We start from the raw sequence: 18,369 nt of genomic DNA on the forward strand, positions 1-18,369 counted from the left end.
TTTGTGAAAATAGTAATAAAAGGTTTCCATATTTATTGCTCTTCTGCTTTCCAAACTTAGCTAGCCCAGCTTCCAAAGAATGGAAAATTCTGCTATATTTTTAGATTTTAAAAAATGTATAGATAAGTATTTTCTTGGATTCATAGAAATTTATTACAGAATAGAATAGAGTAGTTCAGCTGGAAGGGACCTACAGAGATCGCGTCCAGCTGCCTGACCACTTCAGGGCTAACCGAAACATAAACATAAATCTTACAAATAGCAAGTTATAAAGAGCAAGATGTTCATATGCACATACCTCACCAAAACCAGAAGAGACTGGACCATGAAATACCATTTCATAGAATCATAGAATATCCCGAGTTGGAAGGGACCCATAAGGATCATCAAGTCCATTTCTATTTTTAATACACATTACCACTATAACTGAAATTTTCTTAGTGTTTTCATGCTGTATAAATCAGAAGAAAATCCAGATTTGCAACCAGTGAAAACTTGACTAACGTAGAACCCAGATGTGATACAGAACACAGAGCGAAATTTTAAGTATACAAAATTTCGATTCAAAAGTGTAATTGCATTGTAAAATATATCTTCTTTAATTTTCACTATTTATAGTGTGGGAATGGAAATGTTGTTTTTGCAGTGTTACATTGTATAGAAGGAAGGAATGTGGTATTGAAATATGCTTACAGTGATAAGAAAGCTTAACAGAAAACCTTGTAAAATGCAGACAGCCGGACTCCTTAGAGCAATTAGGTGAAGATCACGGTGTCAAGTCAAATCAGATAAGTGATGAAACATTACCACTTCAAACAGTAAAAAAGTCAAAAGAAGCTTGAAATTTAACAGGCCAGCAACTGAAGGCCAGGCATTGTCTGTGAAGCATCAGATAGATTGTGAACCTGGATTACCCAGTCAATGGGGAAACAGGGGAGGGTCCTGTCATCAAAAAGTATATAAACTGTGTTTTGGAACTAGTGGGTGCGCTCTCCTGCTTGTGGGGCGCCCGCCATTGCAATCGCGAATAAATTACTACTTCACTGAGATCCTCGCCTGAGCCTAAGTTATTGGCTACGGAGTGTTTCTCACAATTGGGGGCTCGTCCGGGATCCAGTCACCTACCGGGGAGCCCCACCGCCGCAGCAGCAGGAAGGCATGCCCCGCTGATTTCAGCGGTCCTGTGCATCGACGGTGGCGGTTCTGCGGAGAGCTGACAGAGGGCCCGAGACTGATTAAAGAGGCAGGATCCGTGAAGTAGTGGGGAAAAGGAAGAAGGTAGGCACTCAGGGTTTTAAGAATTGATCCGGTAACTCTGTGCACAGACCAAGGTAAGAAATATTAAGTATTGCCTCGGGGGTCGGGTGAGACTCTGTGTGATGTGTGATGTGTGATTGAGACGTACTTTTGTACGAAGCGAGTGTGGAGTCCTGATCCGCGGTTCCGTAGCTCCGCGAGGGGCGCGGCCGGAGACGGACGAAGCGTGAGATAAGGGAGAGAAAGGAAGAGTCTCGGGAAATTTGGTGTGCGGTAATCCTTGCACGGGGTAGTGCTCGGAGTACACCAGGGAAATTTGGTGTGCGGTAATCCTTGCACGGGGTAGTGCTCGGAGTACACCAGGGAATTTTGGTGTGCGGTAAGCCTTGCACAGGGTAGTGCTTGGCAGTACACCAGGGAAATTTGGTGTGCGGTAATCCTTGCACGGGGTAGTGCTCGGAGTACACCAGGGAATTTTGGTGTGCGGTAAGCCTTGCACAGGGTAGTGCTTGGCAGTACACCAGGGAAATTTGGTGTGCGGTAATCCTTGCACGGGGTAGTGCTCGGAGTACACCAGGGAATTTTGGTGTGCGGTAAGCCTTGCACGGGGTAGTGCTTGGCAGTACACCAGGGAAATTTGGTGTGCGGTAATCCTTGCACGGGGTAGTGCTCGGAGTACACCAGGGAATTTTGGTGTGCGGTAAGCCTTGCACGGGGTAGTGCTTGGCAGTACACCAGGGAAATTTGGTGTGCGGTAATCCTTGCACGGGGTAGTGCTCGGAGTACACCAGGGAATTTTGGTGTGCGGTAAGCCTTGCACGGGGTAGTGCTTGGCAGTACACCAGGGAAATTTGGTGTGCGGTAATCCTTGCACGGGGTAGTGCTCGGAGTACACCAGGGAATTTTGGTGTGCGGTAAGCCTTGCACAGGGTAGTGCTTGGCAGTACACCAGGGAAATTTGGTGTGCGGTAATCCTTGCACGGGGTAGTGCTCGGAAGTACACCAGGGAAATTTGGTGTGCGGTAATCCTTGCACGGGGTAGTGCTCGGAGTACACCAGGGAATTTTGGTGTGCGGTAAGCCTTGCACGGGGTAGTGCTTGGCAGTACACCAGGGAAATTTGGTGTGCGGTAATCCTTGCACGGGGTAGTGCTCGGAGTACACCAGGGAATTTTGGTGTGCGGTAAGCCTTGCACGGGGTAGTGCTTGGCAGTACACCAGGGAAATTTGGTGTGCGGTAATCCTTGCACGGGGTAGTGCTCGGAGTACACCAGGGAATTTTGGTGTGCGGTAATCCTTGCACGGGGTAGTGCTCGGAGTACACCAGGGAAATTTGGTGTGCGGTAATCCTTGCACGGGGTAGTGCTCGGAGTACACCAGGGAAATTTGGTGTGCGGTAAGCCTTGCACGGGGTAGTGCTTGGCAGTACACCAGGGAAATTTGGTGTGCGGTAATCCTTGCACGGGGTAGTGCTCGGAAGTACACCAGGGAATCTGGTAAACTCATAGGTGTGCGGTAGCCCTTGCACGGGGAAGTGCTTGGCAGTACACCCCCATTTTCCAGAATAGGAAAAATGGGAAATATGAGTTCCAGGGGACAGGGAGATATCCCTGGGGGAGTGCCTCCCGACTGTCCTTTAGGAAGGATGTTGAGAAATTGGAAGAATAACCCCAAAACTAAGGAAAAAGATAGGAAGAAAATGGTTAAATATTGTGTATCAGTCTGGACGAAAGAACCAATTAAAGGAGCTGCAGTATTTTGGCCAAAATACGGGTCTGACAAAGATTGGGTATGTCAGGCCTTAAATTTTTATGTTAATAACAAATTTCCATTTTCGGAAGAAGAATCTGAGTATGCAGCTTGTTGGATACAAGGAATAAATTTGGTTTTGAGCAAAATCAGAATAAAGAGGGAAAGAAAAAGGAAGAGACAAGTGATAAATGGGACCTTCTGGATAACTTACCTCCTCCTTATAACCCCCAAGTTGCTGCAGCAGCAGCGGCTGCTGTAGCAGTTCCTCCGAAAGAAGAGACAGGAACTATAGATAACATTAGCTCTGGGAACAGGAGGTACCCCAAACTGGTAAAAGAATTAGAACAAGGTAGAAGAGGTACTGAAAATTTTGCCTTCCCTGATACTAACAGCACTAACACTAACTGTGTATCCTCTTAAGTGAACTTCCCCCCCTCCTTACCAGCAGAGAGGTTAGGAGTTTCCTAGGACCTAACTTATACTCTTGGGGAGGGGGAATTATGTATATAAATATGTTGTTTACAGGGAAAGAAATGGGAATGATCAGGAGGAGAGCTGCAATACAAAAATGGGAAAGAACTCATCCTCCAGGACCAGGGGTAATACCGGCAGGGCAGAAATAACCACTTGCCGATCCTGGCTGGAAGAATAATAGTGTGCAACACAGAAATCATATGAGAGACTTGGGGTCAGAATGAGAAAGTACTTGGGGATGAATCCTGAGGACCCGGTATCCCAAGGGCTCTTGAAAGTTCATTTTGTGATTGAAGCCTGGCAAGATGCACAGAAAATGCTCCAGAAGGTGGGGGGGATGTAGTGAACAGTCACTGGGGGGCCCTCCTGTGGGAGGCCCTGAACGTGTGTGTCAAGAGGGGAGATGAGAAGGAAAAGCAGAGAGTGAAACTAATGGTATTGACAGTGTAGCAGGTAGTCAGGCAGAGGGTTGGAGAAAGAGGAAGAAAATCTTCAGGGGGAGTCAGGGCCAGGATGGAAAAGAGGGGAAGAGAGATGAAGGAATGGCAGGCAAGGAAAGCAACCCGTGTTGTGGCCTGAATCTTAGCAGGGACAGGCTTTGATGGGATGTTTTAAGTGTGGGCAGGCTGGCCACTTCAGGTAGGAATATCCGGAGTGGAAGAAGGAGGAGAGAAGGAAAATGGGATGAGGGAGAAAGGTATGGAATTAAGTTGGCTAATGACTGAGACTTTGGAGAAAGTACAGGCTGGAGAAAGATAGGAAGAAGTGTTAAAAAGGGTTATTAAAGGTGTTAAAGGTGTGGTATGTAATGTTTGACAGAGCTGTTTTTTTGAATGAGTTGGGAAAGTTGAATGAGCAGGGAAAGAGGATGTAGGCATTATCTAAGTAACCGTCTAGAAGTTTTGGTATATTTGCTGTGGTGTTTGGTCAGTTTCCCAAGTATCGAGAAGGGGGGGGGGGGGCAGGGGGGGCAGCCTGCTCCACCAGGGGCCTCTCCACAGGCCGCAGGGGGCTTCGGCTCCGGCGCCTGGAGCGCCTCCACCCCCTCCGTCTGTGCTGACTTTGGTGTCTGCGGGGAGGTTTCTCACTCCTCGCTCTCCCAGCTGCTGTTGAGCAGCAGGTTTTTGTTTGTTTGTATGTTTGTTTTCGTGGATGTGCTCTCACAGAGGCACGGACTGTGTTGCTCATGGCTTGGCTCTGGGCAGCGGTGGGCCCCTCTGGGGCCGGATGAAATTGTCCCTTATCTGCTACGGGGTGGTTTCTGGATTCTCCTCGTGGGGGCTGCCACTGCAGCCCCCTCCCGAACCTTGCCATCAAACACAATACACAGGGGCAGCTAGGTCATTACTGGCCTGTAAAGTATCAGGGATTAAATTAACTAATGAAACCCTAACAAGTGATGGGGGTAGAAGGGGCTGGGGTAACAGTGCCACCTTTGGGGGGTACCAAGCTGAGACTAGGGGATAAAATGATCTCTGGGCAATTATTGTATGTACCCAAGGCAGGGACTAACTTGTTGGGAAGGGATTTGATGATGAAATTGGGCATTCAAATAGTAAATTGTTAGACTGGAATAACAGTGGTATTAATGGAGTGCTCTCAGGCCCTGAGAGCAAAGATATATTCACCTCTGACTGGAAAGACTCTGAAGTGGGGGCGGAAGCAACAATACATATGGACAGTTTTACCTCAGGGGTTTACAGGGCCACCGATTAATTTGGGCAAAGTTCTAGAACAGATTTTGGAGCAATTCCAACCTCCCAAGGAGGAATTTCTGTTACAAAATGTGTATGATTGTTTATTGTCAGGACAGGAGAAAACAGTTGTGAAGGAAGCTACTAACAAGCTATTCAACTTTCTGGGAAAGCAGGGCTTGGGAGTATTGAAAAATAAATTACAATACGTAGAAAGAGAAGTCAGGTATTTAAGGCATCTAATGTCTGAGGGAAAACTGAGAATAAATCCAGAGAGGATTCAGGGAATTGTTGAAAACTAAGAAAGAACTAAAAAGTTTTTAAGAGAGATTTCTGTAAGGAATCAGGAGCCACGAAGCCTGAGGGAAAATGGATACTCCCTGATGGGAGAGAAATGCTGAATAAAGCACCAATGAGGCAAATATGATGTTTTACATCAAGAGAGTCATTGGGAGATGCAAGCAATGTGTGATGTTGTGCTAAGAAAGTATGTCTGTGTAGGAATATACACTTTAGTGAAGCAAATATGCAGAGGATGTACCATATGTCAAAAAGCAAATAAAAAGGTCATTTGTAACTAACCTAGAGGGGGACGGGAGCCAGGGATTCGACCTTTACAAAGTATACAGGTAGACTTTACTGAGTTACGTAAAGGAGGGAGATTTAAGTACTTGTTTGTCCTAATTGGCCACGTGACTGGATGGGTGTAAGCTTTCCCCTCTTATCTGCCACTGCAAACACGGTGGCTAAGGTATCACCGGAGCAAATAGTCCCTAGATATGGGATAGCTGAAAACATTGATTCAGATCAAGGAAATAATTTCACTTCACAAGTACTGCAAGGGTTAATGCAGGCCTTAGAGATTGAGTGGGCTTTTCACACCCCCTGGCACCCCTCCTCTTCTGGGAAGGCAAAGCGAATGAACCAGACATTAAAGAAGCAATTAACTAAATTAGTGTTAAAAACCCAACTTCCTTGGGTAAAATGTTTACTTTTAGCACTCCTCCAGGTTCAAACAGCACCAAGAAACAATATAGGAATTTCACCGTATGAGATGCTGTTCGGATTACCCTGTCTGGGCAGAAGGGATGAGATACCACAATTCGAAACAAGAGAGTTTTCTTAAGAACTGTGTTCTGGGGTTGTCCTCTTCTTTGTCATTTCTCAGGACCCGTGGGAAATTGGGTCCTGATTCAGACCTGGAAAGGATCAACTCCGGCCCGAATGGGAAGGACACTTCCAAGTACTACTAACCACTGAAACAGCCATAGGAACTGCGGAAAAAGGTTGGACTCACTATACTCGAGTGAAGGCATCCGTCGACCCTAGTACCTGGGAAGCTGTTCCTACAGAAGACTTGTTGGAAGCTGAAATCGAAGAGAAAAATCTCATAGCGGACTCTGAGCGGGATAAGAGCTTGCGATTGTAAACTAACCTTTTATTTTCACAGGTAACTAATGAGTGTGACTTGTGATTGAGAGAAAGGACTGGCCTATAGTGAATTGAAGTGTTCCCAAGGGGGGTTTGTTATGGTAGTAGTGTATATCTTATTCTTTGTATTGATAATTATTTGGAAACCTAAGGTTTAAAAATAATGACAGGGAAAAATCAATTATTAATTTTGTTTTTAGTGATTATAGGCCTCAGAGAAAGCCTTGGTCAATTGGCAACTTGGAAAAGGCATGACCAGATAATAGTAAGATGGGATACCCCATAAAAATATGGGTGAATGTGACAGAGGGTTATGTACCACAATCTGCCATGTTTGATGCTTGTGAGGTGTTAGCTTGTGGAGATTTAAATGCCCAACGACAATTGAGCAGAGGGAACAAATAACTGGTAGAGACCCAACAGCCAGATTGAGAATAGCTGTATGGAAACGATCCTCTATTGCCATCAGAGAAAGGGAGAAACTCAAGGAGAAAACAGGAGAGAAAACAGGAGGCCTTCTTTGAAATGCGGCAGTTCAAACATTTGAGATTGAAACAGGGTATGGGGATGTGAATGCCTGGATAGAATGGGTCAAATATACTGTCCAGAGTCTCAACCATAGCAATTGCTATGCTTGTGCCTCGGGATGACTGATTGCCCAGATAGTGCCCTGCCCACTGGGGTGGACCGAGGACTCCCGAGGGATGCGATGTATGATTGCATTGTACCAAGAAAAGACTGCCTGGGGAAATGAGGCCTGTAAGTCTCTCTCTTTACTATTCCCTTCCTCGCATGATAGCAATATCAGGGTTCCCCCTGTATTCTCCACAGCTATAGGTAACCATACAGCTTGCCTCTCACGGCAGGGTGTGAGTGCTACCTGGCATCTGGGAGAATTTGCCTTGTGCACGAGGACCTTGAATGCTACTGAGGACTTGATGGGAAACTGCTCCAGACTTGAGATCCCCAGGGCAGATCTCTGGTGGTACTATGGAGGGAAGATCTTACGGTCCACCCTACCATCTAACTGGGGAGGCACTTGTGCACTTGTTCAATTAGCTATACCCTTCACCCTGGCATTTGAAAGCGAAACATCACAAATACCCAGAAGAAGTAAAAGAGGCTTAGGAATATCATTTGATGATAGAGTATACATAGATTCTATAGGGGTGCCTAGAGGAGTTCCTGATGAACATAAAGCCAGGAATCAAATTGCTGCAGGGTTTGAGTCACTGTTCTGGTGGGTAACAATTAATAAAAATGTGGATTGGATTAATTATATCTATTATAATCAGCAGAGATTCATAAACTATACAAGAGATGCGATAAGAGGAATCGCTGAACAACTAGATGTCACCAGCAAAATGGCTTGGGAAAACAGAATAGCATTAGATATGATTCTTGCGGAGAAAGGTGGTGTGTGCGTGATGCTGGGCAACCATTGTTGTACTTTTATCCCTAACAATACTGCCCCGGATGGCACAGTAACTAGAGCATTGCAAGGGCTTACCACCCTTGCCAATGAATTGGCAGAAAACTCAGGAGCAGACACTTCCATCACAGGATGGTGGGAATCTTGGTTTGGTAAATGGAAAGGAATGGTAGTGTCCATATTTACATCCTTGATTGTAGTAGCAGGAGTTTTGACAGCCATTGGTTGTTGCATTATCCCCTGTGTAAGGGGACTTGTCCAACGGTTAATTGAAACTGCACTTTCGAAACAAATGACCATGGATACACCACCCTACTCAGATAAGATGATGATATTAGAGGAAATGGAAAGCAAAGAAAGTGAAGAAGAGGAAGACATCTACCAAATTACACCTTAGAGCAAAATTTTGCAAAAATCAACAAATTATAAAAAGAGAAAAGGGGGGAATTGTGGGAATGGAAATGTTGTTTTTGCAGTGTTACATTGTATAGAAGGAAGGAATGTGGTATTGAAATATGCTTACAGTGATAAGAAAGCTTAACAGAAAACCTTGTAAAATGCAGACAGCCGGACTCCTTAGAGCAATTAGGTGAAGATCACGGTGTCAAGTCAAATCAGATAAGTGATGAAACATTACCACTTCAAACAGTAAAAAAGTCAAAAGAAGCTTGAAATTTAACAGGCCAGCAACTGAAGGCCAGGCATTGTCTGTGAAGCATCAGATAGATTGTGAACCTGGATTACCCAGTCAATGGGGAAACAGGGGAGGGTCCTGTCATCAAAAAGTATATAAACTGTGTTTTGGAACTAGTGGGTGCGCTCTCCTGCTTGTGGGGCGCCCGCCATTGCAATCGCGAATAAATTACTACTTCACTGAGATCCTCGCCTGAGCCTAAGTTATTGGCTACGGAGTGTTTCTCACAATAGTAAGAGAATAAAGAAGCTGTATACTTTCTGCAAGGTTATAGCTATGAGATGCACTTAACATTTGAGAAATATTTGGCAACTAAACAATACTGTTCCCATTTTTGTGAAAAGGCATCTCTTGGAGCACTGTAGAAATGCTATGAAAAGGCAGTCGGTAAAATAACATATTTGGTATTAAATTCACGTGAGCATTTATGTGAAAAGTGCAACATGAGATTAAGTATTCCATCTGATTACTAATAAACTGAAAAATGTTTAAAAAGCAATGCAGTTTCACCTATATGTTTTATCCAAAATATATGCTTGGTCCGTGATTCTGCCAAGCATTTGCAAAGAAACAAACGAAAATTAAGTTAAAATGTTAGCAAGACACAATCATAGTGCCCCCTTTCTTATCCACCCCTTCAGCTAAAAGCCTCAGTAAGGCTTTCATTATCTCGCCGATGCGATCAACTCCAGTGCAGGCACGTTCTGCAGAAGGGCGAGGGATCACAGAGTACAGGATTACAGGGATTACAGAGTACGGGGAGGTTTCCTGATCCAGGGAAACCCCAGGGGAGCACAGAGACCAGTCAGGAGCCGGCAGCTCTCCGAACAGCTGACGAGGCGTGGATGGGGCCAGGAGTGGCAGCTCTCCAAGCAACTGACGAGGCGTGGATGGGGCCAGGAGTGGCGGCAGCTACTACACACACATACAAAAGACAGCCCTACCAGGATTGGTAAACAGGGTGTGGTATTCCAGTTCTTGTGGGAGGGTGTGCAGGATGGGCACCTCTTCCAAGGAGGGTGTAGTGGGTTTACCTGGCAAGGTTTTGGTAGCAGGGGGCCATAGGGGGGGCTTCTGTGAGAAGAATCTAGAAGCTGCCCCATGTTAGGTTAGGGCCCCACTGCTGACCAGAGCTGAGCCAATAAGTGATGTTGTTTTGCACCTCCGTGAGAGCAAATTTAAGAAAGGGGAAAAAAAAGAACACTGCGTCACACAGCAGCTGGGAGAGTGAGAGGAGTGAGGAACAGCCTTGCAGGCACCAAGGTCAGTGAAGAAGGAGGGGGAGAGGTGCTCCAGGCGCCAGAGCAGAAGTCCCCTGCGGCCTGTGGTGAGGACTATAGTGAAGCAGGCTGTCCCCCTGCAGCCCATGGAGTACCACGGTGGAGCAGGGTTCCACCCTGCAGCCCGTGGAGGAGGCCACGGTGGAGCAGGTGGACCTGCACCAATGGAGACTGCAGCCTGTGGAAGACCCCTGCTGGAACAGATTCCGGGCCAGACCTGTAGCCCATGGAGAGGAGACCACGCAGGAGCAGGTGACCTGGAGGAGCTGCTGCCCATGGGGGATCCAGGTTGGAGCAGTTTGCTCCTGAGGGATGGACCCCGTGGTATGGACCCATATCTGGAGCAGTTCTTGAAGAGCTGCTGCCTGTGGGAAGCCCACGCCGGATCAGTTCAGCAAGGACTGCATCCGGTGGGAGGGACCCCACGTTGGATCAGGGGACAAGAGTGACCGAGAAGGAGCAGCGGCAAAGAAGCGCTATAGACTGACCATAACCCCCATTCCCCCGCACCGCTCGGGGGGAGGAGGTGGAAGAGGGCAGATGGGGGGGAAGGTGCTTTTGGTTTCTTTCCTTTGTTTCTCACTTCTCTAGCTTGTTAGTAATAGGCAATAAATCTTACTATCTCCCTACTCTGAGCCTGTTTTGCCCGTCACAATAATTACTGCACAATCTCCCTGTCCTTATCTCAACCCTTGAGCCCTTTTCATCGTATTTTCTCCCCATTCCTCTTTGGGGAGGGGGAGTGAAAGAGCAGTTGTGGTAGAGCTCGGCTGTCCACCCGAGTAAAACCACCACAGAGGGCCATTCCACTGGCTGAGTGGGAGATTTGAAGTACACAACCCAGCAACCGGGCACTGTTCTGTGACTATCTACACAGGTCGAAGACACTCATCCTACCTGACCCTTAATGTAGGATGGCAGACACCTTTCTGAGAGCAGAGACTGCAAGTTGAGGCTGAGGGGTCTGCACCATCTCCCCCAGCGATGACCAATGCCTCCACACCAACAAAGCTGATGAAGGTAGGGGCTGCAGTACAGACCTCAGACTGCAAGAAGCATCTAGATCTTCCTCCTGGGGCAGGTGGCAGACCTGCCTGTAAAAGGTGTGCCCAGGTGGAGGACCTCCTGCACCACGTGGCTGTGCTACAGGAGGCAGTGAGAAGGCTGTGTAACATCAGGGAGACTGAGACGAGTTAGATAGTTGATTCCAAGCACTGTCTGCAGTGGACCCACAGCCAGGAACTCCCTCACTGGCACATACAGATGGGAGGGAGGCCAATAACGCAGAAGAATGAAAACAACAGCAAGGACCAGCAGGAGGAAGTCTTCCCCTGAAGCCTGAGGTGCCCTTCCAGAACCACTTCACAGCTCTGCAGACTGAAAAAGAAGGGCCTTTCGCACCAGGAGAGACACTGGAGATGAGTAAGGCAGGCCAATCTGCTCCCTGTATAACAATCATCTGGTGAATCAACAGATGATTACAGATCAACCAGAAGAAAAACAGATGATTTTCCTTTGAGGAAGGGAAGTGAGAGAACAGCTATAGTGGAATTGAGCTACCCAGCAGGGTAAAACCACCACAGCATATTAAGGCTCTGCTTCTCAAGATGTGGCCAAACATTACTTGCTGATAGGAAGTAGAGAATAATTGTTTTCTCTCTCTTTGCTTCTGCATGGACTCTGCTTGTTTTTTTCTTTAATTATCTTTATCTCAAGCTGTAACACACACACCCTCCCCCACAAATCATATTTTTCTTCTCCTACATCCCCCTCCACAAAGGAGGATGGGGAGTGAAAGAGTAGTGTTGTGGAGCTTAATTAGCTAACACTATGAAACCACATGGACAGACAGAGAGGCCATGCCAAGTATTTGAAGGATCCACAAACATGTGCACTTGTGAAAGTGGAAATGCTGCATGTGTCTTCACTATAGTTAACTTCTACCTGTGTCTATTTTAGGCGAGTCATGCACTTAAGTGCTGTTAAAGGCAGCCCTTAGCTGGGGCAGCCTGGGTGACCAGTCATGCCAGTATCCTGTCTCTGGGATACATGCTCACCTTTGCTATTGATTGGACCTGAAAAGGAGAAACTGGCAGCAATGTTCCCTAACCTGGGCAGAGACCCCAGGTTCCTGGAAACCAGGCTGGGCCTCAATGGCTGGACAGGGTTGAGAGGAGATGAGAAAGAAAAAAGGGTGGGGTAAATTCACTAAACTATTTGGGTCAGCCAAACAGAAGAAAAAATACTGCAATATTATATACATATATATATATATATATACACACTGAGTTACCATTGTAAGGAATAGTCCAGCAATTCGTGCCACTAAGGGGCGTGAAGGGTTAACATTGAGGCCTGGGTTTAGGCGAGAAGAGAACAAAGGGATTTCTTCAGAGAAAAACTGCTGACTTTGCACGGACGTGCAGTAACTTCTCACAGCCGGCCAAGAGACCACTAGATAAGGAGGAAGAATACGAGCCTCCCTGTCCGAGCGGCCCCCGAGAAACCAACAGAGACTGATAAGCAGGTGCACCTGGGAGGACTTCGGATTCGGGAAACCAATTATAATAACCCTGCCTCTTCTAGAAGTAGTAATGAATATGTATTAGCCTAGGAGCATAAAAACCAGCCGCCTTACGTAACAGGTGTGCGTCCTGGTGGAGCAGAGACTCCCGGCGCACCCAGCGCTGTTTGCTTGCCTCTATTCATTTAATAAATTGTAAACTTTGATTGTAATCCTATTTGGGACTCAGTCATTTATAACAATTGGGGGCTCGTCCGGGATGGTCTTGGTTCCTGAATTCTGACTTGATCTAGGAGGGGCGCCCCCACCATTTGGTGGCTCCTGTTCGAGTCAGGTCAGGGCTAATGCCATCTTGAACCTGAATAAGGGCAAGCAAAGATTTAGATTTTTTTATGAGCTCCCTTTGCCGGCTGCAGCACTATATTTTGCCCGTAATTCTGCGCGCGAAGATCCGAACGAAGACGACGGAGTCGTAAGTATTTAAGGCGTATACCGTTCGGTTGGGTGGGTTTCGGTTGCCTGTGTGTGTGAGAGTGTGACTGAGACGGAACGTAGTTCCGAAGCGATTGTGGAGGTCTTCTAACCGCGGTTCCAATCTCCCGCGAGGGACTTGGCCGGTGAAGGACCGAAGCGATTCCTATAGGATTCGTGGGTGGGTGATAGGTCCTAAACCCCCTGCAAGACACTCTCACTAAGGCAACCAAGGGCTGTAGGAATTGCCACAGTAAAATTCCTAGATGGGTCAGACAAAATTGAAGACCCGGGACCAGAGAAAAGGGAGCATTATCTAAGTAACAGTTTAAAAGTTTGGGTATATTCGCGGTGGTGTTCGGTCAGTTTCCCAAGTATCGGGGGAGAGGGGCTGACTGATTATCAAAGTGGTAGAACGGAGAGTCACTTCTTTGGTGGTTCGGGCCTGAGCCCTGGGAATTTGGTAAGAAGGGGGAGAGCGAATTTATTTAGGCCTCAATACCTTTTTAAACCCCCATCTTGACGGATACACAGGAGTGATTCCTTGTTTTGTGTAGGCTTACTAACAAAGTGCATGAGAAAAATTAGCATTTGGCTTGAAATTCGGTCTTATTGAAATGTAAATTTTGTGGAAAAGGTGTTATTGTTTGTCTAGAAGACCAAAGGCTGAGTGCTTCAGGTGTTTTTCCGAAGTCCTGCGGATTTATGATTGGAATGGGGCTCATTAATAATCTGAAATAGTAAAGTTTGTATGTGGAAAGAAGAGTTTAATCCCAGAGAATTGGGACATTTGGGAAGAAGATTAGGAAAAGATAGTAAAAACCTGCAATAAAAAGGTTTGCGTGGAAATTGAAACAAGGGACAGTAAGTAATATAAATAAATAAAAGGGAATGGGAAATCAAGGAAAAGGGGAAAATCCAAAAAAAAAAGACGTCCTAAAAAAAAAAAAGCCTCCTTGGGTGCATATTGGCACATTGGAAGGATATTGTTAGAAATGGGGGCACAGAAAGCAAGAGGACTTTCACTAAGTATTGCAATCAATGGTGGCCACTATATAAACTAAATGGCCACTTTATGGATCAATCGACTATAACAGTGTCTTGCAATTAATGTTTTTGAGGAGAGAAGGAAAATAGGATGAAATGTTGTATAGTGATATGTTGTTTCAGCATGTTGGAGGGAAAAGGTTTGGAATTAAGTTGGCCCCTGACTGAGCCTTTGGTGTTGGCGTTAGAAAAGTACGGGCTGGAGAAAGATAAAGGAAGCGTTAAAAGGATTGTTGAAGGTGTTAAAGGTTGTGTGGCATGTAGTATTTAACAGAGCTGTTTGAAGTTGAATGAGCAGGGAAAGAGGATGTAGGAATGTTAATAGTTCCGTCTCAACCCGAGGCTGAGATCTCTAAATCGCGGGTGTGAGCCCTCTGGGGCAGGGGGACCGTGATGGGTCCGAGAGAGTTGTCGTGGAAACAGAAAAGCAGCTAACTCTTGAAACAACCTGAGTTCCTGCGTGAGCTCAGATTGCCAATGGGACCGCTCAGGGAACTTTCAACGATTGCATTCCCCTGACCAACCCCCTCACTGAGACCCTAATCACCCCGGAAATTATGTAAATACTAAAATCTGGTTAAATTGGCTATTGGGAATTGAGAATCTGTTCCAACAAGGTCCAAAAGAAACCCCTATGGAATTTATGGAATTTTTGAATTTCTGGACCAACTTTGAAATGCAATGAAAAAAAAAAATGGACCTGGCTTAAAAAAAAAAAAAAAAAAAAAAAAAAGAGAGAGAGAGGCAACTGGCTAGCCTCTTTCCAGGGCAATCAGCCCCTGATATCAGAAAGAAATTGTCTTAGGCTGCAGGACAAACTTACAACAGTCAGGAATGATGGGGACCTGGGGCATCTACCCTAGCAGGTCCACTAGTTGAAATAAAGCTAGGAAACGAAGACAGAGGCTTGAATTTTTTGTTGGTTATGGGAGCTTCTTTCTCTGTGTTAATTAGGCTGTAAATGTAATAGGAGCAACATATTCAGTGTTAAATAGTTTAAAAGGACGATTAGGAACTAAGACAACTACAATAATTGGAGCCACAGGGAAAGAGGAGGAAAGGCCATTCTTACAACCCCTTGATTTGCGTTTTGGGGGTAAGGAACTAACCCATGAATTTTAGTATGTACCAGAATGCCCGATGCCACTCTTGGTACGGGATCTATTAGCCAAATTAGATGCAACAATAACCTTTGAGGATGGAGAATTAATAATGAAGGTACCTGAGTCCAAAGTAGGACAAATCCTAATGATCAAAGATAAACCCTTTGTTAATATTCCAAGAGAAGTAGAAAATGCAGTTATAGCAACAGTACGGGAAACAGATGTACCAGGGAAGTCGAAACTGGCACAACTGGTAAAGGTGGAATTAAAGGAAGGAGCCAAACCTGTTTGAATCAAACAATATCCACTTAAGATAGAAGCTAGGCACGGGAATGGTGAAAATTATTGACAAATTTCTCAAATATCAGATTCTGGAAGAATGTAAATCGGAATACAATACTCCAATTTTTCCAGTAAAGAAGCCGAATGGCGAGTATAGATTTGTACAAGATCTTAGAGCAATAAATGAAATAACAAAGGATATTCACCCGGTAGTAGCTAATCCTTACACATTGTTAACATCTGTGAAAGGGAAATATAAATGGTTTACCGTGATAGATTTAAAGGATGCCTTCTTTTGCATACCTCTTGATAAAGATAGTAGAAAATTATTTGCCTTCAAATGGGAAAACGTATTGAAGTTTTTGGACCACATATGGTAACAACCGTTTTGGAACAAAGTGGGGGGGGGGGCACTGGTTATCACCCAGCTGGATGGTGAAATATCAGGCAATCCTAACTGAACAAGATGACATAACCTTGAAAACGACTAACCTGTTATATCCAGCAGTATTTCTAGGAACTGTTCCAGAAGAAGGACCGTTGGAACACAGTTGTGTGCAAATAATCGAACATACGCCAGCCACAAAGATTTGAAGGATGTACCCCTTGAAAGGTATTCAGTGGGAATACCACACTCCGTGGCACCCACAAAGCTCAGGGAAAGTAGAAAGGATGAATCAAGCAATAAAACAACGATTGGCTAAGTTAATGATCGAGACACAGCTGCCCTGGACGAAATGCTTACCATTGGCACTTTTAAACATAAGAACTAAACCACACAGTGAGACTGGTTATCATCATATGAAATGTTATATGGTACGCCTTATTCTCAAGGGATGCCCCTAGGGAACAATGTAGTTGAGGATCATAGTATCCAGAAATACATAATTACCATTGGAAGGAGATTACAGGAGATAAGAGAAATTGGGATGATGACTCAGACACCACCTTTAGGATTTGCTATTCATAAAATACAACCAGGAGACAAGGTCTTAATAAAAACCTGGAGAGAAGAATCATTGAACCCCCGATGGGAGGGACTGTACCTTGTTTTACTTACTACTGAAACAGCTGTGAGAACAGCAGAAAGGGTTTGGACCCACGCATCCAGAATAAAAGGACCAATAACTACCGAAGCCTGGAGGGTTGAGTCCACTCCTGGGGAACTGAAACTGAGACTAAAGAGGAACTGATATCCCAGCAATGAGGTTCTGCATGAATTAAGGGCACTGGATAAAGAGGACAAGGCTGAAGGGAGGAAAGGGAGAAGGCAAGACCGGGGTAGGACCCTCCACTGCGGCGTGTATGGTCTACCGAGGGAGGCAACCCCTATGGGTATTGACCGCCGAGTGAGAGTGCCTCGACCGGACTTCTCCCACACCAAGATCAGTTTGTCCTGAGAAAAATAACATGAGAACCTTTTAAACCCATAATAAAATTGTGATTAGTTTTTCCAGGAGCTGGATCACCCTGAAGGGCTGAATGGTAACACAAGCTCTGAAAGCGGGCCCAACCCCATGATTGAAGGCGCTTCCCACACTCTCAAGATTGGACGGCGAAAAAGGCTTATAATATGACAGGTCGCCAAAGAGAACTGAATTGTGACTGTAAGTGGAAACCCAACGTGGGAGCTTGGAAGCGTGCATATATGAGTACAAACGGGGCAGACATTGTAACAGGACCACTCGGTAACAAGGACACTCTGTATTATCACGCCCCAAAGGGTAAAGATGGATGGGATGGTCATTTTCCAAACGGGACGTGGGCCCTAAAGAGACATTATTGGGTGTGTGGCAAACATGCTTACAAGAGGCTACCCGGAAACTGGTCGGGAATATGCTATGTGGGGTACATAAGACCCTTGTTCTTTTTATTGTCACAAACACAAGGAAATCATTTAGGAATAAGATTATATGATGACCTGAACAGAGTAAAACGATCTATTGATACTTCCTTATCCGGGGATAGTGCCCAAAAATGGGGAAAGGATGAATGGCCTCCTGAAAGAATCATACAGCATTATGGGCCAGCTACCTGGAACCCAAATGAGTTGGTATCAGGAGCCCGAGAACCTATTTATAATTTGAACCGAACAATTAGGTCGCAAGCTATCCTCGAAGTTGTAACCAATTAAACAGCGACGACCTTGGATCTTCTGGCTGATCAATCCACTCAGATGAAGAATGCTATCTTTCAACGTAGAATGGTCTTAGACTATTTACTAGCAGAAGAAGGGGGAGTGTGTGGAAAACTGAACGATTCTAATTGTTGTTTACAAATTGATGATAATGGAAAAGTGGTTAAGCAGATAACAAAAGAAATTAAAAAGCTAGCCCACGTCCCAGTACAAACTTGGAAGGGTATGGATTGGGATTTCTTTCCATGGTTGCCCGGTGGACCATGGGTTAAAAGAATGCTATTTTTATTTTTATGTGGTGTAATGACATTATTGTTTATACCTTGTATGATACCTTGCTTTACGTTGTTGATACGGCAGATAATAAATAGCACCCAATTTGTGATGACTTTGGGAGAGAAAAGGTGATGTGTCGATAATGATGCTTAAGAAATGGACACCCCGAGAACTGACTGATGAAATCCAACTGCTACTAACAAAAGTTGAAGAAGAGACACGAATTGATGATATTAAAAAAAAAAGGGAGGAATTGTAAGGAATAGTCCAGCAATTCGTGCCACTAAGGGGCGTGAAGGGTTAACATTGAGGCCTGGGTTTAGGCGAGAAGAGAACAAAGGGATTTCTTCAGAGAAAAACTGCTGACTTTGCACAGACGTGCAGTAACTTCTCACAGCCGGCCAAGAGACCACTAGATAAGGAGGAAGAATACGAGCCTCCCTGTCCGAGCGGCCCCCGAGAAACCAACAGAGACTGATAAGCAGGTGCACCTGGGAGGACTTCGGATTCGGGAAA

General features: G+C 45.5%; 3 protein-coding genes across 22 annotated transcripts in view; all 3 read right to left on the reverse strand.

Annotated features, from left to right (window-relative positions):
* Positions 1-18,369, reverse strand: part of LOC308184703 (uncharacterized protein) — a gene marked incomplete at its 3' end in the record, with an annotated part of 117,761 nt that overhangs the window by 79,248 nt on the left and 20,144 nt on the right. The window lies entirely within an intron of this gene.
* LOC308184964 (uncharacterized protein) overlaps positions 1-18,369 on the reverse strand; it is a gene marked incomplete at its 3' end in the record, with an annotated part of 111,950 nt that overhangs the window by 75,594 nt on the left and 17,987 nt on the right. The gene's annotated exons all lie outside the window — the stretch shown is intronic.
* Positions 1-18,369, reverse strand: part of LOC308184661 (secretory carrier-associated membrane protein 1-like) — an 87,760-nt gene that overhangs the window by 68,384 nt on the left and 1,007 nt on the right. The window lies entirely within an intron of this gene.

The sequence above is a fragment of the Anser brachyrhynchus genome (assembly GCF_964034855.1).
Source record: "Anser brachyrhynchus genome assembly, chromosome: W".
Classification (NCBI taxonomy): Eukaryota; Metazoa; Chordata; class Aves; order Anseriformes; family Anatidae; genus Anser; species Anser brachyrhynchus.